The sequence below is a fragment of the Macaca nemestrina genome, chromosome 7, assembly GCF_043159975.1.
Source record: "Macaca nemestrina isolate mMacNem1 chromosome 7, mMacNem.hap1, whole genome shotgun sequence".
NCBI classification, from domain to species: Eukaryota; Metazoa; Chordata; class Mammalia; order Primates; family Cercopithecidae; genus Macaca; species Macaca nemestrina.
The window spans coordinates 166,397,085-166,424,230 of record NC_092131.1 but is presented as its reverse complement, the minus strand read 5'-3'; the positions used below and the strand labels follow the sequence as shown (position 1 = coordinate 166,424,230).

At 36.7% G+C, this 27,146-nt stretch overlaps 1 long non-coding RNA gene across 2 annotated transcripts in view; it reads left to right on the top strand.

Moving 5' to 3' along the window:
- The window catches only part of LOC105492829 (uncharacterized), a 313,905-nt gene that overhangs the window by 131,570 nt on the left and 155,189 nt on the right, over positions 1-27,146 (top strand). Inside the window, exon 1 of one of the 2 annotated variants that reach the window (XR_011606183.1) lies at positions 1,963-2,095. The exons of the other annotated variant lie outside the window; for it this stretch is intronic. This is a non-coding gene — a long non-coding RNA (uncharacterized lncRNA). Of the gene's footprint in view, positions 1-1,962; positions 2,096-27,146 lie in introns of those variants that run through there. 2 annotated transcript variants of the gene reach the window in all.

The window sequence follows — 27,146 nt, the reverse complement described above, 5'->3', positions numbered from 1 at the left end:
CATAACCCTTTGTGTAAAACCTTATGACAGCTAGAATAATGAGATTATTTCCAAGAATACAGTTATTAATGACACAAATGTTATTCCTTGAAATATGAAAAATTTTTTTTGTATATCCTAGTGATATACAAATCTCACTAGGTTAGTAAATATAAAAGCCAAATTTGATCTTGTATATATGAATCATTTAGTTAAAGGATTCAGAGACAATACATGTTTTTTTTCCCATCAACTTTGGGGTTTTATTGGCCTTGTTACTATTTTTAAGGGGTCCTGAAGTTGAAATTTATATTCTCAATTCTGGCACAGGTGTAGTGAGCCAAACATATTCACAGAAATATGTGTGTGAGTGTAAGTGTGTATATGTGTATGTGAGGGGCGCTTATGTTTATATATTGTCTAACCTTAGAAAAACCTCTGCCATTATTATTATTAATTATTATTTGAGAAAGAGTTTTGCTCTGTCGCCCAGGCTGGAGTCCAGTGGCACGATCTCGGCTCACTGCAACCTGTGCCTCCCAGGTTCAACCAATTCTCCTGCCTCAGCCTCCTGAGTAGCTGGGATTACAGGTATGCATCACCACACCTGGCAAATTTTTGTATTTTTAGTAGAGACAGATTTTGACGTGTTGGCCAGGCTGGTCTCAAACTCCTGGCTTCAAGTAATCTGTCCCCATCAGCCTCCCAAAGTGCCTGGATTACAGACAGGAGCCACTGAGCCCAGTCTTCTGCCATTATTTTCATGTTGGAAAAACACCAAATGGTACAGAGAAGTCTTAGCCTATGGAGAATTATTTTTCACATTTCAAACATATAATCTGGACATAGACTGTGCTTCAATCACTGTTTTGTTTGAACTGGCAATTCCTTAAGTGAAACGAGTAGTTTGAATCAACATCAAATTTACTATTTTTACTCCTTTTTGTTTAATGAGGTGAAGGAAAGTCAGAGGCTCATCATCCTTATAAATTAAACAAAATAGGCTAACATCCTGGTAGTGCACCAGTCCTCACAATCACAAAGTCAAATTGCTCTAAGCCCTTTTCATATTTTTCAGAAATTTTGCTAGAGGCAAAAATATAGAGGACAATATAACCTAATGAAACAATTGAAGGCAAAGAGCAGAATATTGCGGGAAAAAAGTTAAAGATAATATTTAAAAGTTTTATTTGTTTACTGGACAAATATGTATTGAGTAGTTGCAGTGTTATATGAGCTAGGTGCACTCAAACAAAGGTGCATAGGAAAATCCTGTGGGGGAGATAGGCAGATTCTAACTGCAATAGAATGTGGAAAAACGTCTGCTGGAGACATTCAAATGACATTATGGGAGCAAAGGAGTGGTACTAAACCCTACTTGATGGGCTGGGTAAAAGAAAGAATGCCCTCTTTTTCAAATGTGGCTACAATGCCTCTTACTGATGTTTCTTGGAAAAAAATTTGACTTTAAAATGTCTAAGAATTATTTGTACTTTAAATTTGAATTTGATAACTCTATAAGAATAATTTGCATGTGCTTTTGAAACGTATAGTTTAGAAAAATCTTGATTTTAAAAGATGAGATAATGATTGATGAGATAATGCTTACAAAATCCTTAGCATACTAGCAGCACATGGCAAATGTTATAAATCTAAGCTGCTGTATTATTAGTATATTTGTTATTACTGACACTACTGCTATGACTAATACTTAAGTGTATAGTATAGTATAGTATAGTATAGTATAGTATAGTATAGTATAGTATAAACTGCACAGGTTTGTGGTTAGAAACAATGAGATACAGTTCATGGGAAAATGCCCCTAATAAACTTTATAAAAAAAAAAAAAGAAGACATTTTTATTAATAGTAGTTAGGGGTGTGTTCAGTTGTAAGAATTAGAATAAACAATAGCTAAAAAAAGATGCTTATTAGTTTTTTGTTATTGCATACAAAAAAGGCCAGAAATGGGTTGCTTCTGGCAATGGCATAGCAGCTTAACAATATCAGGGCTGAACTCTCTGGGATTGTCATGTTTTACTTGCTGTGTTTATTCATTAGTATAAGGAAACTATTAAGCTTTCATCCATTCTGTATGTCTTCCAAGCAAGAAAAGGGTAAGCTGTTATCTTATAATACTTTGCCTTTTTATTCTGGAAGGGAAGACTTTTCAGCAGAATTCATCCCACCTCTTAGTGTGAAGAACTGTGCCACATGACCATCTTAGGTATAATAGGGGCTGGGAAATTGAATATTTAACTTACCAAATTTTAGCATAGAGGGAGGAAAGGAAGAAACTTTTCGGGAACACATTTTGAGTGGACTAACCTACATTGTCTTGTCTCATATTATAATTAATACTCTGATGAATCAAAAATGACATCTTATATTTTCATAGCCATAACTCAAGTCCAATGTCTGAAATAACTGCATTAATTCTGCTAAAATCTGTACAAGGTTTCCTTTATGTTTGTGACCTCTTTGTTAGATCAATTAACTGAACTCTTGAACAAACTGAAATCTTTTTGATATGCCTTATTTTTAAAGAAAAACTGTTAATAAAATCATAGATTTCTTTTTCACAAAAGAAACTGAATTCATGTGTAGCATGCATTTATGGCAATCTGTTGTCACTTCTTAATCTGCCTCTGTATATGAGATTGCTGATGCTCAGCCTGACAGCCTCAAGCCTTTACAAAATCCTGAATGAAAGATTCAATGGAGATCATCTACCTCAAATCTGGAAACATGTCATGTCTTGTGCAAATATACTTACAGAAGTAGTGAGGCCAAATATTTGAAATGGGAGTTGTCCCAGAAAATTGAATATCCATGGTTACTATAACTACACTTGCTAGAATAACAAAGGTCCAAAAACATGTTTTAGAAAGTTTTTAAACAATAAAAGTCTGTGTTGCTTCTCTTTCTCCTCTTCCACCAAGCTAAACACATATGAATTGAAAAAATAAAATTAATTGCAACTCATGCTAATCACTTAATGGTGTTGGTTAATCGACGTTTTTGCTTAGTAGTTTACATTTGCCAGTCATTTGTCATACCTGATAAGTCATTCCAAATGTGTAGATGTTCCCTCTCAGACTAGATGATAAACTCTGTGATTTCTCTCTCTTTGTTCCTCCCACACATACTTGACTGATGATCTTGGCCCTCCTTAGCCATTCCGCATGCTTTTTGCTCTTCATTTATTTTCATTGTCCCACTGTACTTTAGCTCAAGGTTAGCTTAATATAGAAATAGCAAATAGAAAGGTGCCAAGGATCCCAGGATATACTTTCCTAGGAAAAGCAAGCTGGTGTTTTCAGTTCTTTGCTCAGTCTCATTTGCATTCTCTAACATCAGAAAATGGCATAGTTTGTATAGACAATTGCCATTTATAAATATTTAGCAGGGACTCATCTTCTCTATGCAGTAAAAGAGAGTATTGAAGTGATTAGCTATTCACAACTAACTGGCCCAAAGAATGTGATTTATTGCCAAAGATTCGAGTCAATGCATTGACACTTATTCTCTTTTATCCCTTCAGCATGTAAGTATTTATCTCTTATCTGGAGCTAAATTAAAGAAATTCTCAACTGAGTAGCATCATTGTAACATCTTCTGATCAGACAGCAGGTTATTTTGTCACTAGCCACATGTGCCTCTGTTACTAAGGAACCAAAATCGATAATTATCAGAGAGTACACCAATATCCAACGTAGATAACCAGTTTCCTTTTTTTCTTTGCCTCAGACTTCAGAAATCTAAGAAGAGACCTAGTTTCAAGTGTATCTCATACTTTGTAAATTCAGTAATCAAAATTCAGGACTTGGGGAGAATTCTAAGGGATGGAGTTACATTTGTAATACGATGGTCCTCAGGTCAAAGATGACTAGAAGGAACAGGTTTGTTGTTCTTTTCTGCTAATAACAGAGACATTAAATTCTAATGTATGACCCTAGTTAAGTCACTGTACTTTTTTGGATCTCTGTTTTCCTATCTAATGTGGAATATTTTTGTATTTCCTTTGCGATTCCAAAAATCTCTTTGGAAAATTAAAATGGAAATCCTTTTTAAATATGAAAGCATTTCAGTTAAAGTCCCACATTTCACCTTCTAAACTATTGTATTTCAAGTGTTTGTCTTAATCTTTCGTATTATTTCTTCTAGTACAGTTATTTGCCCAACAGATTGTATATGTTTTTAGAAATATAATAAAGACAACTACCTTTGTGGCTTCTTTCTGGTGGTCCACATGTTATTCTTCTATACCTCAGTGGGTTAAATACTTAGGATTTCAGTCTAATTTGGCATGCTCAGTTGTTGTTGACCTTTTTCTCAGAAACCATTTAGTCAATCCAATGCTCTGATGGTCTGTAAGAGCATTACTTTTATGGAACCCCCTAGGCATAACTACTTAGAAAATTTGCCGGCATGCTCTGTAATTGTCAGCTAAATTGGGAAGATTAAATTCAAACGCAGCAAGAAAGTATGATAATAACAAGTTCAGAACAGTTGAAATGCTTCTGATTCTGAAAACTGTTTTGATGGAGGGAAACACATCATACCTCTGGAATGCATGTGCCGCTGCTGTTTTGGGGTACATGAGTGAGGGTAGGACACATATTACAAAACAGAGATTTTACAGATGGTTGTGATTGTGTGGTGGGGGTGGAAAAAGGACATTTTCTTAGTCCATAAGTCCGTGCATGCAGGCTATTTCAGGGGGAAAAAACCATGTCTCCACCCAGTCCACCCCCACCATTGTTTTCTCTGTGTTTATCTGTGCTAATTTTGCTTTGGATTTTTCTGATGTCTACTAATTTATTGCATTTTTAATCAGTTTTAACCTCTCTCTTTTTCCAGAAACAATGTATTACCACTGACTTCGTGATATCTCTAGCATTGAATATAGAGCACAAACACCCATCAAGGTCCACTAATTCCAAATTTCATTAGGAAATTACTGTGATCATATTCATTGTTATATCCAAGTATCTAGCATAGTGATTGGCACACAATTAACACATGAAATAAACGAAGTGAATCTTTATATAAGGAAGTCTTTGTTAGCTCTTATTGAGGGCTATTTCAATGTGAAAATAATACAAACCTGAAGTTAAAATCACTGCAAAGGGCATATTGGAAGGATCTGTATGTAGTACACAAACATGCCTCGTATTGTTTCTCCTGAGTACAAGTTTCAACACCTAGACTGCTCTTGAATGCATATATATGGATGAATGTACATTTATGTTTAAAGTTTTCCTACTAGAATTATTTTCCAAAATCACATTCTAATTTACCATTTCCCTCTTCCCTCTGAATTGTTTATTTTTAAGTACATAAGTAATTTATGAGTATATTTACAATGTTAAAATATTCAAATAGTTAATATGTGGTCTAAAAATTGAACATCTCTTTTCACCCTGTTCTTCTCACTTCCATTTCCCCATATTTAACAGATATTTAAAGTACTGCTTTATCAATACCCATAAATGTTGATGTGTAGCATATTCATTGTTCTTCACATCTAAATATTTTGCTAATTCCCATGAAAGTTTCAATTTTATCCATTATCTCGTGTGTTTTATATTTCCAAACTGAAGGGTCTTTTATGAGGGGATAAGGGTGGGTACCACCTTTTTTATTGAGGTTATAGCTATATTTTTCATATATATTTGTGACTTTTCTCCTTTTGTGGCATGTGGTCAGAGATATAATATGGTTGGCATGATACAAAGTTTTTGGTACTCATTGAGACTTTGTTTTGGGCCAAATACATGGTCAGTTTTGTAAATGTTCCAATATAAGCATAAAAGTACTGTATATATATTAAATTTAGACACATCTTATTTATATTAAATAAGATATAGTTTCCTTAGATTGTGGTTATATTGCTATTTATATCTTGTATATCCTCATTAATTATAAATTTTTATTTTTTTATTAACTTGTGTGATTCATTAATACATCTCAGCATAATTGTAAACTTGTACATTTTTTAAATTTAATTCAGTCAAACTATTTAGGGTGTTTTTTGTTAGGTAGAAATAGGTTTGATATTATTATAGCTTCCTGATGATATGTTCATTTTTCATAATATATATTGACTCTGGTGTTGTTGCTCTTAACATTAAAATCTATTTTATCTGATATTATGATGATATTAACTTTAGTTTTGTTAGTATTTCTGAGTGTGGTATTTTGATCGTATTGATCATCCCAATGAATGGCCTTCACAGACATCTATGCTCTTGGCTGTCACTTGGTAGCACTTCTCATAAAGAGATGAAGTCAAGTTTACCACTTCTTGAATATGAGTTTGTCTTGTGACTTGCTTTGGCCAACAGTGTAAAGTAGAAGTAACAGTGTGCCTCTTAGAAGCTTAGACTTCGAGGGGCCTTTTGTGCTTCTCTTCTCTCTTAGAATCCTGCCACTGCCCATGCTAGCTAGTTGGATAATGAGAGACATGCAACCCATTCACAATCCTCTTCCTTGCATCAGCCAGGAGCTAGCATCCAAATGAAGCCATCCTGGAGTAGCAGTCCTGCCAACCCCCTAGTTGTCTGCAGATTCAAGTGAGCCCACTCAAAGTTAGCTGATCCTGGCCCATATCTCCACTAGTTCCCAGCTGATCTGACTCATGTGAAATTATAAAAGTTATGTTTTTAACCCACTGAACTTTGGGGTGGTTTGTTGTAGAGCAATAGCTAACTGTTGAATAGCAATGGCTAAACAATATGAATTTGTGTAACTCTTCAATGGTTTCTTTCATTTTTAAATTACTGGTAATATTCTTTTTAAAACATGCCATTTTTACTATTAGTTCTCTATTTTTCTTATCTATGCTATATTTTTGAGTCCTTAAAAAATATCATATAACTAGGAGAGAGGGAAGTGAGGGTTGAAAAACCACCTGTTGGGTACTATATCTACTACTTGGGCAATGGGATCATTAGAAGCCCAAACCTCAGCATCATGCAATGTACCCATGTAGCAAACCTGTACATGTATCCCTTGAATCTAAAATAGAAAAAAATGCTAAAGTTGCAAAATAAATAAAATAAAATAAAATATCATATGGCTAGTTTCCAGAAATCCAATCTGAAAGTTTCTTGGTCCATTTATTATCATGTTAAGTACTGATGTGTATGTTTGTGTACAGCCTCTTTTGTAATTTTTTTTGTTTGCCTTTTGTTGTTGTTCATTGTTTCTATTTCTCTGCTTTATATTGGATTGATAAAATTTTCTTTATTTTCCTATTTTCTCTTTACTGGCTTAGTAGAAATACTTTCCACTTTTCTTAGTAGTTATCCTGACATTTTAAATATGCATTCTTGTCTTAACAATGTCTAAAATGATCAGTATATTTATCTTCCTCTCAAGCAATACAAGATCAAGATCATTAGAGTATTTTAACTTGTATTACCATCTCTATTTACAGGCTAGTATTACCTAGTATTTTAGAACAACCTTGGTTTTAGTTCCTCCTTTTAGATAAGTGACCATTACTTTTTGTAGTCAATATTTATTCAGGCTTTTTCTTTTTTACATATTTATTCTGTTACCTTGATCATTATTACTTCCTATATTCCATTTATTTCTTCCATAATTTTCTTCATTATAAAGTCCAATTTTTGGTAGTTCTTTTAAGAAGAGTCTGTAAATGGAGAGTCTCTCAGTGTTTGTTCATCTGTGGAACATTTTTAGTTTGCCTTGAGTAATAGTTTAGCCGGGCATGGAATTCAGGGTTGGTGATTATCTTTTCCTAACACTCTGAAGACGTTATTTAGCACCTGTTGGTACTATTGAGAGAAGTCAGATGTGCTTGAAATGATTTGCCTTATATAGGCATTCTCTGAAGTAAGACAACTCTAAACCATTTCTGTCTTTGAATATTGTCTGTATTAGTAAGTTCTTGCTAATTTATAAGACTGCAATTTATAAGAAAAGAGGTTTAATTGGCTCATGGTTCTGCAGGCTGTACAAGAATCACGGAAGAGTCTGCTTCTGGGGATGCCTCAGAGTGCTTTTACTTATGGCGGAAGGCAAGGCAGGAGCAGGCAGTTCAAATGGCAAAAGCAGGAGCAAGAGAGGCGTGGGAGTGCTACACACTTTTAAACAACCACTCACCAAGAACTCACTCACCATCATGAGAACAGTAATAAGGGGATGGTGCTAAACCATTCATGAGAAATCCACCCTGTGATCCAGTCACCTCCCTCCAGACCCCACCTCCAATATTGGAGATTACAATTTGACGTGTGATTTGCGCAGGCACACAGACCAAACCATGTCATTTTCTCTATTCCATTTCTTTAAAGTCATCTTTTAGAGGTATATTTGCCCTTTTTTGTCTATCCCCTATAGCTTTTATTCTCATTTTCATGGTTTTTTTTTTTTTTTTGGTCTCTTTTAATGTGTATTCCCTGTGCTGTATTCTTTGGTAGTTTTCCAAGATTTATGCCTTTGTTCACTAATTGACTCTCAGTATCTGTATCTCATCTTCTGTTTAACCCATTTACTGAAGTTTCAATGATTGCAGTTGTTTATTCTCTAACTTTTTTTCATTTTTTTTCTAAATCTGCCTCTTGTTTTGGCACAGGTTTTGTTCTTTACCTGTGTTTTTATTCATTCTTTCATGCCTTTAACACTTTTAAATATTAAATATTTTATATTCTTATTCAAATTATTATTCTATTATTTTATGATTTCTGATGTCTACAGAAGTCAACCATCAGAAGATTCAAGTGCAAGTGGTTTATTTGGGAGGTGAAGGAAGTGTGCAGGAAATAGCATAGAACACATGCTTCAGAGTTATCGCATGTCCCTCCTCTACCTAAGAGTGAGGGAGCTGGGATGTTTATATCTTCGTCATTGGTTGAGTGTTAACTCCTTGGAACATGTAGCCAGTTGTATTCAAGGCTTATGTTGCTGCTTTAGAGGCAGTCCTCAGGCAAAGATATACAGATACCTACAGGTGAAAGTTGACAACAAACATGAAATGGTATGGTCCAAGGTCCAAGGCGTGCTAGGAGGGTAATGAATATTTGCTACAAGAAGTTAATCCTCCCACTGATTTTGTTACTGGCTCTTGCTTATGTGTGTTTTGTAAGTTTTAACTATGAGAATATCTTTAGAGGTGGTGTGTGTGTGCGTGTGAATGTGTGTGTGTGTGTCTGTGTGTGTAAATTCTCTGCTTTCTGTACTTAAGTATCTCTCCATAGTGGTTTTACTTTTACTTCTGCCTTGTGTCCCTAAGGCCAATTTTTTTTTAATTAGTTTCTCATTTGAGGAACCCTGAACAATGAAGGTTATATAAATTTCATCTAGTCTTAAGTCTGTGCATGTTACAGGCTTGGGATTTTAATTAATCATTTTCTTTTCCCTGGAGCTCATAGACAAGCTTCCTTGTCATATCCCTTGTGTGGTGGTCTATTTTCTTCCTATTCTCCTTTTCTCTGAAGGTGTGGCTTTGAAGGGCCTGACTTTGTGCTCAGTTTTAGTTCCAAATCTTTGCATCATATAAGGCCCAAGGTCTTATTTCCTGTTCTTGAATATGCTTTGCAATCCTAAGCCCCTGGCTGTTGCCAAATTTGAGGACCTTACTCCTACCCGAAGGCTGCTGCAGAGTCAGCTCATGTGCTTACAATTAGGGTTTTTCAGTTCCCTTGTTTCTGCCACCTGGGATTTCCCTTTTTTCTTTCAAACTTAGATATGCGTTAACAATTGTGTTGTGTTTTTCCATTATTTCTAGATGTTGGTAGCACGATAGTTTCAGTATATCTGTGTCTGCTTTTTTTCTGGAATCGACTATATAGATTTTAAAATATTTTAAACATACATAGGGTATTTAAAAATAATATCAATATTCATGCTTTAGTAAGATATTACACTGTACAAGTTAAAAAAAAAAAATCCCTGGGAGTCTGGACAATGTTCCTTCCTAATCGGGAATCTTCTATTAATGAGCTGTGCCTTAGACAAGCTATTTAAACGTTTTATGACTCAGTTTAATCGCATAAAAAAGAAAGTAGATATTTGCTAAGGTCCCTTCCAGGAATAAAATTCCACCAACTAGTTTACAATCTGGCACTCAGTGCTGATGCAGCCAATTTAAGATGGTTAATGTAATTAATAAATTAAGTCTACTTGCCTACCCTCTTTACTAGACTATGAGTATCTCATGGGGCAGGACTGGATGGAGTCTTACATCTTTGTATACCCAGTGTCTGACTCTACTTTTAACAAAGCATGCTAGGAAATTTTGGGAGTGCTTTATACATGGATTTAGTGGTACAAAATCACTGTCTTTGTATTCTCTCCCTCCCTGTTGCTTCCTCATCAAAGTCAAAACCATAAATTTTCTCTCTTAATAACAAAACACACTGTTGGGAGTGTGCATATTTTTACTGCTATTGTCCTATCTCTCTCCTTTCTTACTGGACAAGCTATATGAAATAATCATTTTACATCTCCCTCTTCCAAACTCTTCTCCATTTTCATTCATAACTCTGATCTCTCCTGGCCTACTTCCACCCCTGTAGCTTTTCCTTCTTTGTTCTCTTCTAATTCTGCACCTAAAACTTAAAATTATTTGGAATTTTGCTTCTTCTAATTCAACATTCTTTCCCTGAGTCACATCATTTATTGCCAAAGCTTCAGTTACTACTTGTATGCTGATAATTTTCAAACCTGAAACAATGTGTTAGTATGTTTGTTTTATTTATTTTATTTGTCAGTCTGTCTCTTCTTCTAAATTTAAACTCCATGAGAGCAGGGACCATATCTACCTTGTTCACCGCTATAGCCCCCAAATCTGAAACCAATCTGGTACATAGTAGATGCTTGATACATATTACTTAATAAATGACAAGTTTTAGGATGTATGACCTTACCAAAGCACAGTATTTGATTTTTGCCAACAGAGCAATCAGTGTATGCCTGACAAAAATAATTTCAAAAACTCAAAAAAAAACTCAGAAGAATCTCATCTAGGGATTTTGAGAAGATGGGCACAACAGTGGCAGCATAATTTCTGGAACTTTCCAAGTCTGTATGAAAACAGACAAAGAATAGCAAAATCAACAACCCATAGACAACATTTCACATAAAACTGGGTAATAAGGCATCTCCATGAACTTCAAAAGACAAGGCCAGGTACAGAGGCTAATGCCTGTAATCCCAGCACTTTGGGAGGCCAAGGCGGGCAGATCACTTGAGGTCAGGAGTTCAAGATTGGCCAACATGATGAAACTCCGTCTTACTGAAAATACAAAAATTAGCTGAGCGAGGTGGCGGGCGCCTGTAATCCCAGCTACTTGGGAGGCTGAGGCAGGAGAATCACTTGAATCCAGGAGGTGGAGGTTGCAGTGAGCCAAGATCATGCTAGTGCATTCCAGCCTGGGCAACAAAGTGACACTCCATCCCAGAAAAGAAAAAAAAAGACAAGTGAATGAGGAAAAACCATTTACAGACACAAGAGCTGCATGCTATTGATATCAGTGAGGGAGAAAGTAAGGAGAAGCAATGGGGTGAGAAGATAGAGCCCCCAAATAGTCAACAGGTATTCCCTGGAAATGTGGAAGGCCAGTTTCATAGCAGTGACTAAAATGTGGGAGTTTGCTCACTCTAAGAACAGAAAAGTTCAAGGATTTCATGGTTCTTCTTTAGCACCCATAAGCTCCCAAAACTGATGCTCCCTTCTAGGACAGGGCCCCTCTACAACAAGGAAAGACTGCTAGAAATAAGGTCAAAATTTAACAGAAAAAGAGGACAGTTAAATGGAAGGGGTGAAACACAGAGCAAAGAAGTTTTAGAAGGCAAGCCACCATACTGATTTTGAATAGTGTTATTGAGGTATAATTAACATACAATATATCACACATATTTAATGTGTAGAATTTGACACATTTTGACATGTGAAAACAAGATCACCCTCAAGAGGGTGAATGTGTCCATCACCCTGTAAAAGTTATTTGTGCCTTTTTGTGAGCCCTCCCTCCTGCCCATCTCAGCTCCTTTTCAGGCAATTATTGTCTGCTTTCTGTGACTGTAGATTCATTTGCAGTTTTCTAGAGTTTTATCTAAATTAAGACATCAATTTTGTATTCTTTTTTCCTGGTTTTTAAAAAAATTCAGTGTAATTGTTTTGAGATTTGTCTATGTTGTTGCATGTGCGTATTATCAATTTGTTCTTTTTTAATGATAAGTATAATTCTATTGCGCAGAAATGTTACAATTTGTTTATCTATTCACGTGCTGATGGACATTTGTGTTGTTACCAGTTTGGGGCTATCACAAATAGAGCTGCTGTGAACATTTGTGTATAAGTCTTTGTATGACTATATGCTTTCATGTCTCTTCAGTAAATATCAAGGAGTAAAATGGCTAGATCATGAAGTAGGTGTGTGTTTAAATTTTAAAGAAAATGTCAAACTGTTTTCCAAAGTGCGTGTACCATTTTGCATTCCCACCAGCAGTGTATGAGAGTTCCAGTTCCTACACATCTTTAGCCACACTTGGCATAGTCATTTAATTTTAGCCATTCTAATAGGTTGTCAGGGTATCTTATGACTCCAATTTGTATTTCTCTAATGACTAATGCTATTGAGCATCCTTTCTTATGCTACTTTACCATCAATACTTTCTTTAGTGAAGTATCTGTTCAGTCCTTTGACATTTTAAATTTGGGTTGCTTGTTTTTTCTTTTCTTTTTCCTTTTTTTTTTTGTTCTTTGAGACAAAGTCTGGCTGTATCGTCCAGGCAGGATGGAGTTCAGTGGTGCGATCTTGGATCACTGGAACCTCTGCCTCCCAGGCTCAAGCAGCTCAAGCAATTCTCCCACCTCAGCCTCATGAGTAGCTGGGACCGCAGGCACACGTCACCACACCTGGCTAATTATTGAATATCTATCTATCTTTTTTTTTTTTGGTAGAGACAGGGTTTTGCCAGGTTGCCCAGGCTGGTCTCAAACTTGTGAGCTCAAGCAATCTGCCTACCTCGGCCTCTCAGAGTTCTGGGATTACAGGTGTGAACCACTGTGCCTAGCCCTTGTTCTTTCTTAATGTTGAGTTTTAGGAGTTCATTAAAATTCTTGATGCAAGTCTTTTGTCATTTATTTTTACCATACACAAAAATAACATAGGAGAATATTCTGTAGAGGTAGAGAAACTATGGAAGTATATTAACATGAGCAACATAAAAGTTAAATTCACATTTTATATAAAGTTGCCGAAAGAAAAAGAAGATTAAGGAGCTGCTAGAACCCTACCTGATACAAACCTCTGCCCTAAAATTATTGGTGTTTGCCATTATTATAAAACCAGAAAACAACTCAAAAGTCCTGTTGCTGAAGCTTGAATTTCCATCAGTTGATGTTTATTTATTTGCTGTAATAGTATTTATCGAAAGGCATGTGCTAGCAAAAGGATGATACATTAACTTACCAACACCTCAATGAACATAATTGTTTGTGATTTTTTTGAAATATGATAGAGAACTGAGAGGAACTTCTCAGGGAAATGACCCACTCAATAGATGGTTAAGTAGAGGGAAAATAGAAAGGTCCATTTATCATGTGAAAAATTTTTAGAAAAGACTATCTTGGCATGGGAGTGTTGGACTCTGCATACTGGGAGTGTTGAGAGCAGCAAAAAATCTAGTTTCCTCCAGGACAGTGAAAGAAAGGTCTTAAATGGGAGGAGGTACAGCAGTAATTGGTGATAATTCTGCTTGATACAATCGTGATTTAACTCTCCAGGTGGAAAAATAAATAAGATAAAACAAATGTTTGGCTCCAAGGAAGGTCAGAAATAGCAAAAACTCTGACTGATAAAATGTTTATGACTCAGGAAAAAAAAAATACAAGGAAGAACGCAGATGGAGAAATGGAAGCCAAAAATGGTATGTAGAGGGTGGGGGGAAGGGATGGCCAGAAAGAGAGGAGGGAAGAAAAAGCAACACAGACGATTAAAACAATCTTTTAAAGGTTTGCTCCCTCTTTCTGAAAAATTTAAAAATATTTTCAGCAAACAATATTGCATCTCTCCTGGTTCTGTTTTGTTCAGCCTTCCTTTCTGCACTGTTGTCTGCTCTTTGTTTTGTATCCTAGTTTTGCAGGGGGAATTCTGCCTAACCAGACACCAGGGGAACTGCCAGCGATGTCAATCAGCTGTCATAACTAGGGCCAGGGACCAAAAAAGAACAGCATAAGCCAAAGAGGAAGAAAAAAATAAAAAAGAGCCAGAGATAGTGTGTGGGAGTATGTTGGTTGGTGGGGGGAGTACAGGAGGAGCTTGCTGGGCTGGGAAAACACATTTTCCCCATTTCTCCTGAGTCACTTCGGCTATACTTTTTTCAACTCTGTGGGAAATCAAGAGTAAAGGCTTGGCTTATCAGTGATTTCACTGAGCCAGGATTCAGAATGCTGAAGGGACATCCTGTACCAAGCTCTGAAACACTGACCTCAATAGAATCCCCACCCCACAGAAAAATATTTGCCTCTTTGTGTGGTAGCCCTGTAAGATATGTAGACCAGCACAGGCAGTAGGAAATATTTAGAGTCAAATACTGACTTTAAATAAAAGAATGGAAAAAGTAGTGGACTTATTTCTTGCCCGAAATGCGGTATGCCAAAGACTTTACTAAGTCCAGTCATTCGTTTGTGTTTGGATTAGTCTTGGAAAGGCTCATTAGACCTACATTTCTGCCAAACACAGTTAGGATTTGCTCATGCCAATGCCCAAATACAGACCTTGAGTTCAGTGTTGTGTCTACCGGGTGCCTTGTCTAATCCAGAATGGGCTTGGTTGTCGTGCTATTTCCAGACATAACATAAACCACTGGGACAACTCTAATTAACATGCAGAATACTGAATAACCTTCAACTGGAGCTATTTTGCCCCAACGGTTTGAGGTCACTAGAATAAGACATCTAGTTTCATTACCCTAGCAGAGGTCTGATGCCCTCTGTGACATAATTTGTTTTAGAGCCAAATGAGTTATATGTTCAAGAGCCCCAGATTGCTTAAGTAGAATGTGTTCAGGTTTGTTCTCTTTATGTATAATTGTTCCAGATACTGGTTCCAATTTGATTCATCCATTATGATTTTGTGATGTGATATTAACCTAGATTTCAGAATGCCAAGGTTTGATGAAGAATAAAAACGACTACATATAAATTCATAATTGTATCATTTTAATAGTTGATACACTAAAGATGATGCAACTCAGCTAAATAAGAAATTGAACTACATGATCCTTTTATTATTGCTCATAGACATTGGAACTACTGTATATATTCTTTGGGTAATCAATACATTATAATCAATGATACATTAACACTTACGAGGTTGGAGGGTCTTGAGGCCCTCACAAACATGAATGCTATTACTGACGCCAAATTTGTCTTTAAAGACTTTGACTTAAGTGAAATATAGATAATAAATTCAAATAGCCATATGCCTATCTGTACATCATTATTGAAGAACACTCATTTCAACAGAGGTTGGCAGTTACACTCCTTAATGTGTCTCCAGAGCCACATCCTTCACATACTTTATCTGAAATATTTTTATCTATTTCTGGCCAAAACCACTTTTGATCCAAATAAAATCCATTTTTTAATTTGTGGCCTCCCATGGGAAAATTCATGTCTATTTGTGATTATTAGGTTTAGGGCAAGGTTTTTTTTAAAAACAGCTACTTTCAAGCTAGAACAGATCACAAGGAAAGATGTTTCTCTCAATATACAGTTCATTTTGAACAAAGTTGCAGTGAATATATGCACCATAACAGGAAATTGTGTGCATGCAATAATATTTTTACAGTGAGTAACATCTTGTCATTTGTCAACACATTTGTCTTTTATATCCCCCTGCAGCTAAATTTGGTGGAAAAAGCCTATATAAAAAGACATCTATGTATTCCTGTACTTCTAGTGCTCATCTCTGAAAGGCCAAAGCACTTGACAAGCTGGCTATTTTAACATAAAATGATACAAAAGGATAAGGAGCAGATACAAAGGGAGAATATCAGCTTTTTTGTTAAACTCCAGGCTTCTTTGAAACTGTAAATTTGTCAGCAGATCAGGTCAAGGATCAATATGAAAAAGTGTAGCCTGCAGGGATACAGTGATGTCCAAGATTCATTTATTTACTCTAACTTTTGAATTGTATGTCTTATGTGAATATATGTTTTAATAAATCATATTCACTTTCTTTGCAAGCATGCAACTCATGTTTGATATTCAGAACCCAATTCTGTTACTTGGTGTGCTGAATTCACAAAATAGACACACAAAAAAGGGTAGGGAGTAGTGGTCAGGAAAAATTATCATAGAAAATATGGGAAAGCAGGAAAGTAGAGAAATTATTGATTGATTGATTGATAGATCCTTACTCTGTAGTAAGGTCACACAGAAGTAACAGATAAAATTAACTGAACCCATAACTTAAATTTGGATAAAAATATTTGGATAAAAAACCATAATTGTCTAAGCTTTGAATTATTTTTAGCACTCACCAATTAAAACACATAGACACATGTATTTGTGCCTGCATGAACACACACACACACAACATTAACTTTTATATGCCTAAAGTTATAAAAATTCTGTGCCTTGATAATTTTGCCATATTTCTCCAAGGTTGAATTTTTTACTGCTCTTGTCATTCCATAAAATATCTGGAAAATTTTCCACAAGCCTTCCCGGAGACCAGATAAAAATGCCCTTTTGCTGTTCCCTATCACCTTCCCATTTCCTGTGCACACCTACTTCTTGGACAGCTGCATTTAATGTTAGGTTCATGTCCTGACTCAAAGAACTATGACTTACAAAGAGAGGAAAGTTTTGAAGTGGGAGTTTTTATCTGCACTCTTACACAAGAAAAGTCTTTTTCTTTTGAGCGTTGAGTAAGATGCTGGCAGGTCAGCCTCCAACTGCAGAATGGGAGAATGTGATTCACTCTTCAATTTCTTTGCTTGTTCTTGGAGTGAACATTTAAAGAACATTCTTTTCAGAAATGCATTCCCTCCATATGAACAGAAATTAGGAAGAAAAACAGTGTTTTACCTTATTCTAAGAGACAAGTTAACAACAGCATCTTTGATGAATGTTCAGAATATCCCTAGCATATTTGACCTTAAAATTTCTGGGATTTTCCATAAGATAATATTGATTCAAGGGGCCTATGTGTTAACATTTTATGTGTTAAAATTTTAGCATTTCCCTGTAACACTTGTCATTTCCAGTTGAATATGTTCTCCAGAGGTGGAAGTTTTTGGAATAATATAAATTCAACCTAGCAACCAAACTATGTGACAGGGTCAGTGTGTTGTGTGGCGAGGGTGGGGGGAACTCTGTTTAGAGCCACTCGAAGTTTTCCAGTTTTCCCTAGCTTAACTGTTATCTTCATTTCTCTTCAGCTGTCTCTTGGGCTTTGATGTTCTGTGTTATATTGCCTCTTGAGTACATCCAGCAGGACCTGAAGTTCATGGTTAATATTAACAAGGTGAACACTCTGTTGGCAAGGCACTCCACAGTAAATTCCTCAAGTCCACAGAGACAAATGGCATTCAAAGGACGGTTCTGTAGATAGAAGGTCAGTTTCTGCTCAGCCACCTAATCAAGCATAGGAAATTATTCAGATATGTGCTTATGTTCTTTAGACCACAACTTGTAAGTAATTTGTGAGGTTCTTCATAACTTTTTCTCATTTATTTGTGGGAAAACTTCTGAAAGACAAGTAAAAAGCATATTTGTCTCTTTTCCGTAGCAGTTAAAGAAATATTGTGGCTCATATGGTGGTTTTATCATTAATAGGATAATCTATTATAAAATTCCACATTAGACTGTAGTTTTTTACATTTTGAAAATACTAGTCATATTTGTGTCTTTTATAACTGATGCAGTGCTTTGTGTACAATAAGTGCTCAGTACATTTTTTAAAAAAACCTTAATAGTACATATTAAGTTTTCTCTGACAGTTTTCCCAGAAGGCTTTCAAAGTGTTTTAACAAAACAGAATGTTACCAAAAACTCCATGAATAATAGATCAATAGTAACCACATTTAACTGGGGAGGAAATTGAGATACAGTATGTCCAAATGATTTCAACAGGACCATAATACAGAAACAAACTAATACATTCTAGATGTATTACGTGGTTTTTACCCAGAACCACGTATAGTTTGACTAATGTAGCCTCATCTGGCATGGCCATATGGATATGCAGGAAAGAAGAGGAGAGAGAGGTGAAAGACATTGAGCAAAACCTAGAATAACTAATCTAATTTAATTATCTTCAGGAATTCAATCCAGGTTTATATTTGTAAGCTACTACAAGATCTGTACCCCATTTCATTTTATAGGATATGCAAAAAAGGGTTAAAACATATTCTGGACCTTCTGAAATTTAATAAACATTGTCTCCAGAAGCCGTCTTCAAATGTGAACCTAATTAGCCAAAGGAGGTAGTGAATTAATGTATCAGAACCATCTAAATACTTACCATTTTATCAGCAGACACCAAGGTCCTAAGGTAAAAGGACTTGGAAAGGTAAATGATGGTGGTGGAAAATGGTGAAGTCAAAAGCACTGGGCACTGTCCAGGAAAAAAGTGCTGAGGGTGGAGATGGGGGGAATGAAAGGGAGGATTCCTGGTCTGAAGAGGTAGCATGGGGATTCTGAGAACCTACCTGGGGAGAGGACACTGAAACAGAGCTCGGCTTCACAATGTAGCCTAGATTTGGTCCTGGGCAGTTTTAACAATGATGATGGAGGATGGATGGGAGGACTGGTACTCAGGATGGGAGGGGGGATGTGATGCTTCAGAGTCTCTGTGACCTTCTTGAAGGAACAGGAAATTAGTGATTCTTCAGAAAACAATCTGTTTGCAAGAACCAAAGTCTCTAAAAGTGTTTTTCTTGACATGTTCACTTGACTACAAACAGTGTGTGTTGATCGACCAGTGAAAATTTTCCATCTTCTAAGAGATCTGCTCCTCTTTTCAAACCTGAACATGATATTAGCAAAATCAATTCTAACCATAACCAGTTCATTTTCCAATCAGATTTACTTAGAAATCTCATTATAAAGCCAAACTTCTTTTGTAAATGTTTTATTTTAAATCATAACACTATACTATTGTATAAGCATATATTTGTTTTACTGATTTTTTAAGCAAACTACCATATTAAATTATACAAATGTGAGAGTGTAAAGGCATGGAATAAAAATATTATTTCAAGTTTTATTTAAAGTGAGATTGCTCTGATAAGTCAATACACTAGGAGCTAGGCTGTACTGGAGACCCCGATGATTACTTCTTTATATTCAATTACTGCATATTTGAGAAGCTGCTAAGAGTTATCTGATTTTAGTTAACTGTTCTTAAATCTGGTTTGAACTTGGCCTTGCTAGTCCTTTGACAGATCTGTGAGGGTGAAAACAATAATGGACTAGTTCGAACTTGCTCTTAATGCTTGGGTTTGGGCAGTTCTAGAATTAGACAGATGTCCAGATGGAATTAATGGGAAAAGATTCAAGCCCAGGATGTGAGTTTTAATTGAAACTCCTTGGTTTTCAGTAAAAGAAAACAACTCAAGCTACTTAAGTAAATATTGAGAATTTATTATAGGAATATAGAGATATTGATAGGTACCTGAGGGCAGGAGTGTAACTAGTCCTTGAAAAAGACTGAAATAGTCCTAGGAAAGTCAGGAAAGCCAGAAAGTACTCGTTCTCCAACTCTTTCTGCTTCTGGTACACATGGCTGGTGTTCAGGTCTCTGAGGCACTTGATATTCTTCCATTTATTTTATTTTTTGAGACAGAGTTTCACTCTACTACCCAGGCTGCAGTGCAGAGGTGCAATCATAGCTCGCTGCAATCCGAAACTCCTGGGCTCAAGTGATCCTCCTGCCTCTGCCTCCTGAGTAGCTGAGACTACAGGTATCCACCACGTCTGGTGGATTTTTTGATTGTAGAGATGAGGGCTCACTATGTTGCCCAGACTGGTCTCGTCTCGAACCCCTGAGCTATAAGTATCCTCCTGCCTTGGCCTCCCAAAGTGCTAGGATTAGAGGTGTGAGCCACTGCACCCAGCCCCGTACTTCCAACTGAATGTAAAAACTAATGGAACTCTGTTATTATTGAATTTCAAATTCCTGGGAGAAGTGGATGACCTTAACATGGATCAGCTTTTCATCCTTGATCAAATCAGCTCTTTGAAGTGGAGTTGAGTAGGGTGAATGGAGAAGTGAGGTAATGATATACCAGCCAGCTGGGGAGCTACTCCTATGAGCAATTCCAGAGAGGTGAGTCGGTGAGTTGAGCAGACATCTGAGAGTAGTCCTATAGAGTTTGAAATAGGGCTCCCTGAATTGATACAACAGAGTAGGAAACAATGAGAAGACAAGTTAAAAAGAAAAATAAAAATGGCAGTAGAGATAAAAATTGATAAAAATTTTTTATCAACAAGAGTTGGAGTCAGCCACTCTGAAACTTCTGGGCGTATTTCCTCCCCTTTGCCAGTGTGGAAGAGGGAGCACTATGGGAATTTCACCTCCTCCCTAAAGCATTTCCTGACTAGTTATTTCTCACTGATGCCCTTAAACTATAAACCTCTACATTACTTGAAACTTGTACCTCACTGAGCTCTTGCTAGTATACTAGCTTTACTTTTTCTGGTGTTGTGTTATACAGATAAATGATAAAAATATGCATATACATATAGCTCCTTCAGATTGGGCTTCATGTTTTTTGTTACTTTATAGCCCAGCTACTTCCAAGAGTATATGGGGCAGGAATTCATCTGAAGATTGGGCTACTCAGGGCTATATACTCTTTTTCACTCTTCAGCATCTATTATTATTTGCAAAATTAGAAAATTGTGCTGGATGAACTCTCAAATGCCTTCTAGCCTAACAGTCTCTGATCCCATGGTCTAAGATATAAACTATCCCAAGTAATTGTAAAACTTGGTGACAAATCACAGCCATGGGGAGTTTGTGACAATTTTAGCCTGCAGGTGTTGCTGTGGAGTAAGAAGAATTAAGAGATGGTAAGCGACCCAGCAAACAATAGCGATAAAAAAGATGTTTTTAAGGATTTTGTTTACATCCCACATGTGGGAGCAGGTTTCCCCTGCTCCAGCATCTCTCTGTGAAAGGACTGGGGTTGGTTTCCCGAACAGGGCAAAAAGCAGAGGGTGTGTGTTCTCGCCAGCTGGACCTCGATATCTGAAAGGATGTCCTGTTTACATTTGGCACCAGAGCTTAGTGATTGCACTGCCTGAGTGCCCAGAGAATGAGATAAAACTCAAAATAAATTTTCACACAAGTTTAAAAAATAACGCTCTGCTGACCCTGTCATCGTACCACCTGGGATTCGTTTACCAAAGGCCTGTGTTTCAAAAGAATGCTTACTAAGGAGGGTGAGGCCGTGGCATCCACGGAATGCATTTTTTTTTTTTTTTTTGGTGGCTAGGAGGATTTTCTTCATCCGTTCTCTTTCTCTTCCCCTTATTTCCTTATTTTTTGTTCCCCAGCACCCATCTTTTTTTTTTTTTTTTGAACATAGAGAAAAGGGAGAGACAGAAGCTTGGCTGACAGCCAGACTCATTTCATGAAGTGACCTGTGTAGGTAACTGAACACTACACCATATACTAAGCATTCCATATAAAGAAAATTAACCAACTCTATTTTAAAACCTGAAAAGTTTATTTTTTCTGTTTTTAAAGAAATAGTTTCACCTAAGAGGAGGTGTAGGATGTGGTGGCAAGGATCCAGGACAAAGAATAGAAAGGAATGAGAAACTGGAAAATAAAATTTACAGGTGAAAAATCATCATGGGAGACAAAAACTCTTAAACACCAGTTTGTTAGTCTCGGCACCTGGAGTGCTGTGCGAGTTGGACTACTGGTTCACTGCAGATTTTTGTTAAGCAAACATTCTCTTATGATGCCCTACTCAAAGGCCTCTTGTCCTTTCTGACAGCTCGCCTCTCTGACCGCCTGAACTGGTTACAGTTAGCACTAACTATTGCCATCTTTTATTGCTGGCTACCATTCTGCCTTAAATTCTTCCAGGCATGAAATGTATAGGGAACTATATATAAGGAGATGGCTTCAAGTGTGTAAAGTGTCTCCCCAATGAAATTGGAAGTTTCCTCAAGGTAAGTCACCGCAGAATTCCATTTTTTAGGCATTATAGTACCTACCCAGAAATTAATCAAGCAAGACCAAAACAACATAGAAGTTTCTAACTTTTTAGTCTTCCCCCACCCCCCAACATTTGTACATTTTATGATTTCTTTGTTTATTCTACACTACATGTACAAAACAAGATTTGAGTACCAAATTGTGTGTATTTGAGGATGCCAACATTGCTTTTGCAATAAGTGGAACCAGAATTAGCAATTGAATAGCAAAGTAAATGAAGACCAGGTACTCATAACCCACCATTTATCATGGGTTTGCCAGACAACTGCGTTTATTTCACTCTGCGTGTGAGAGAACATGCCTAGCAATCAGGTCAGCACTATGAACATTGCACTGTATTTATCTTTAGTCCCTAAACATTGTGTGTAAGCAAGGAAGTGAGATGGAGTAATAAAAAACCATTATAGAGTTCTGAAAGCCCTCAATTTCATATTTACATCTTGGAACCAGCTCATTCTGACTTCATAACTCCTTAATTAGAGGCACAGTCGTTTTCTTTTCTGTAGGGCATTTTTTTCACCCTCACAATACAAGCATACATTTGGTAACTAATACCAGCAATTAGCCTCATCTGCTATGTAAATGAGTGTAATTGCAATTAAATACTTTAGTAGGCCCAAAGGGAAAACATGCAATCATTACAAAGTAGGAGAGCATGGTTAAGGGACATTTCAAAGTGGGAGCAGAAGTGCTTTTCCCTGTGGTGTCAGGAGCCTTTTCTATGGTGAATTATTTCACTGGGAGCCCTGGAACTTGACTTGCATTTCTTGTTCTATTTTCCTACAGCGATAAGAAGAAAACTGTCCTTTTCAGCATTTCTAAGGGTTGATTGGTTTTGGTAACAATTGGTTTGGAAAATTGATTGCTCTTCAGTGTGGATCCAGGGCTTAAAAATGTTAACTTTCAGCTATGTTTGGTGTACAAGTTGGAGAAACAACACTATTCGCCAAAAAGATATTTTTTAGTATCAATAATTGCTGATTAGTAGATCTTGAGGTTGAGAACTGTTGGAAGAACATAACACACATGAGACAGAGAGACGCCCTACTAGGGAGTCAAGCCGTACTGGTCCTGTTACCAGAAAGAGCTCCGGATCTAGACCCCAAGAGAGGGTTCTTGGATCTTGTGCAAGAAAGAATTCGAGGTGAGTCCATAAAGTGAAAGCAAGTTTATTAAGAAAGAAAAGGAATAAAAGAATGGCTACCCCATAGGCAGAACAGTGGCATAGGCTGCTGCTTGCCCATTTTTATGGTTGTTTCTTGATGATATGCTAAACAAGGGGTGGATTATTCATGAGTTTTCTGGGAAGGGGATGGCAATTCCTGGAACTGAGGGTTTCTCCCCTTGTTATGCCATATAGGGTAACTTCCTGATGTTGCCATGGCATTTGTAAACTATCATGGCACTGTTGGGAGGGTAGCAATGAGGATGACCAGAGGTCACTCTCATTGCCATCTTGGTTATGGTAGGTTTTAGCCAGCTTCTTTACTGCAACCTGTTTTATCAGCAAGGTCTTTATGACCTGTACCTTGTGCTGACCTCCTATCTCATCCTGTGACTTAGAATGCCTAATCATCTGGAAATGCAGCCCCATAGGTTTCAGCCTCATTTTATCCAGCCCCTATTCAAGATGGAGCTGTTCTGGTGCTCTGGTTCAAAGGCCTCTGACAGTACTGGTCGGTGGCATATAGTAGCTTTAAGCTCAGACTTTGGAGCTAGCCCTCAATAGCTGCATGTACTTGGGCAGGTCATGTACCTATTTTCCCCATTTGTAAAATGGGAAGGCATAGTATATATCTCTTAGTGTTGCTTTAAGGATGAATTTTATTTATGCACATGAAGCATTGAGAATACAGTCTGGCAAAAAGTAAATACTTGATAAATGTACGTTGAAAGAGCTCTACACCTTTCATTTCTTCATGCAAATTTCGTCTCTGAATAATCTAAACTTCAAAGCAATGTACCTAAATAGAATCCTTTTGGTATCTAGGAAGCTTACTATAGATTATGCCTTAAGACTTCTTCAAGGAGCATGTTCCCCATGACATTCACTATTATAGACATACATTTACCTAGGCGTAAGTCACATTGTAATGCAGGAACTTCTTACTGAGAATCCAGGTAAAACTGATTCGTTTTTATCAATGGATAGTGAATATGTAACAAATCAGTTTTCTTCTTTGCCTTGGCTGCTAGGAATCTCAGAGGTAAACTTGTAGCCAACATATCTCTAGTAATCTATACAGGACTCTAGCGCATTAGGGATAATATCACAGGTTTTTGTTTCTACTTCTTTTCATAAACAACCATTTCCTTATTTGTAAAAAAATACTGTGCTGTATGCATCTTGTGAATCCCCTCACATACTCTTATGTAAATGTGTCTCATTGAGTGAGTCACTTTGCCTCTTTGAGACAGAGTTCCTTCATCTGTAAAATGTAAAGTTAGGTCTGTGACCTTTACAATTTCTTCCAGCTTCATAAATAAGTTTTTGTTGTTGTTGAAAATGATAGCCTGGTTTAATGAAGGGAAGAATTGTCAGAAAACAAATGATGCATAATCTCATTATCAGAGCCAAAGGATATAGAAGAATCTTTCAGACCTCCTCACTTTGGTTATTTCTACTTTTTCTTTCACTGTATATTACCCCAAATACTTTCGGCCAATATAAGCATTTAAAGACATGATCATGAATATTGGTTCCTTCCCAGCAGTGAATGAAAAGGCAGAAGGCTTAGTTTTTGGCAGTGGAGGTGGGCAAAGCGTTTTAGTGGTTTCCCCATAGTTTCTCCTATATCCTATTCAAGGAATAGGGAACAGTGGAACCTCCAAGAATGAAGATAATAAGGAAAGACCATAAACCTCTTTTGCCACTTTTGATAGAAGGGAAAAATCTAGAGTTCTTATTTTCCTCTCTTGTTCACCTACCACGTAGGAGTTAGAAGGGGAGCTTCAAAGGCTTAGCACTGTCCACCCTATTGAGCTATGTTATCGGAGAAAAGGCTGCCAGATGTTTAGCAATCAAACTTGGTGCAGAACATAACTTTAATGGAAAACAGAAGGGCGTTCTGTTTGCCTCTCACTGTGCTATCTATCTGAGAGACTTTCAGGAGCCCCCTTTCCTTACCCTCTTTGAAAAGCATATGTATGCTTTCTGAAGTGCTATAATTTGACCCAATTGATACAATAATAAGATGAATCTTTACATACACTCCTGAAACAAGTAACTTTGAATCCTTGGGGATGAAGTTTATAAAGCCTGCATTTTCTAGAGTTAAAAACCACCTTGAGAGCAATTAATCAAACACAAATAGGAACATTTGGTATTAAAACTGCCCCAAAGGAGTCAAATCCTGTTTTCTCTGTTTATAGCTGGTCAGTTCCCATGGGACCTCAGATTCAATGTTATTATTATTATTTTTTCTTTTTGTAAAAGTGTAGTAACTTTCTAATGGGATAAGGGGGTTAAGTGTGTAGGAAATATATTTCTTAGGAAAAAAGGCAAATTTAATTATCTCTTCATTAAGATGACTTTAAAAAAAAAAAGAAATACCTATTCTTTTTAGACAAGATCAAAAAAGAGATGGTTTTGATAGAAGATCACTTTGGACCACTTTGACAATGAGGGAGAAACCGTCTCAAGCTCTAAGATATCTCAAATGATTAAGGCATAAAGGCTTCTCATGGCTCCAGAGAACAGAGGTGTTTATTCAAAACATGTATTTGCTTAAGGTGGCACTGGCTTATTTTTAAAGAGTTTGTTCCATACCCAAAACTTTATTCTTACAAACTTATCTCATGGTAAAGTGCTTATCTGTGGGTTGTAAAGATCCCTACGACATCTAGCTCCAGTGGGGCCATGAATAAGGGTAATGAAAGTTTGATTTTAGTGGCCACTTCCTCTAGAAGCTATCCATGCTGACCCTCTCTTAAAAAAAAAATAACAACAAAAAGATAAAATACAGTTAATGGAAATTCAAATGTAAAATAAATTTGTAGACTTTCTGTTTCTTTTTATTTTGTTAAAATTTAATTTTCAATTCTAGTGAAGCCAGAAAATAGAAATTCTGATATAATTGCAGTTAGTAGAACAGTTTGGTTGAGTTAATGTTATGCTATTATTTGAGACATAGTTTCCAGCCTCATCTTAGGTCTTTTGATGCTATCTTTCATCACCCGGCCTTTCTTATTTTCCATTAAATTTCCAGTGTCTGGTATGTAGAGGATACTCAAAAATAGGCCATGGATTTGGGGTTGGCGGCTACACAATTATCTATTGGGAAGTTTTCTTTCCTGGCCCTGCAAGCATCCTCTGCATGCCCACACTTGATTGACAAATGGTGTTTAGAAAGGGAAATTGTTCAGAAGGTAATAAAAATATCTTTGTTTATAGTCTGACCACAAAACAAAGTGAGAAAACTCTAGGCCCAATTTCTAGTTCTCTGGTCCAGAGACAGTGCCGAGCCTCACTTGGTTTCCAGTGTGCCCTTCACGAGGCAAGTTTAGGCTCTTGAGAGGAGGCTCACTATCCACATGATTTGGGTCTCCCTTCCTCTCCATTTCCTTTGATAACAATGCATTTCCCTTGATCCATGGACTGCAAGGGCCCTTAGAACAGGAGCAGGATCTGGGTAAATAAACCTTGGCCTGATCTCTTTTCCCAAATTCATGGCCATGTTCCCAATTAAACAAAAGATCCTACATCGGATTCCAGTGGGTATCCCCTATTTTAGACACTCAAAGAAGGACTTAAATTTGGGGGGTAATGTTTAATATTAAATATGTTTGCTGCTTTTGAATGATTACTTTCAAATATTATACCTGCTTACTTTTCTTACTCATGTGAAAAATCATGGCAAATTCCTGAAGTCAGTTATATTTTAAAAGAGAAGCAACTTATAAGGTGGATTTGGGGGGTTGGGAAGAAAGATTGGAATCATGTTTG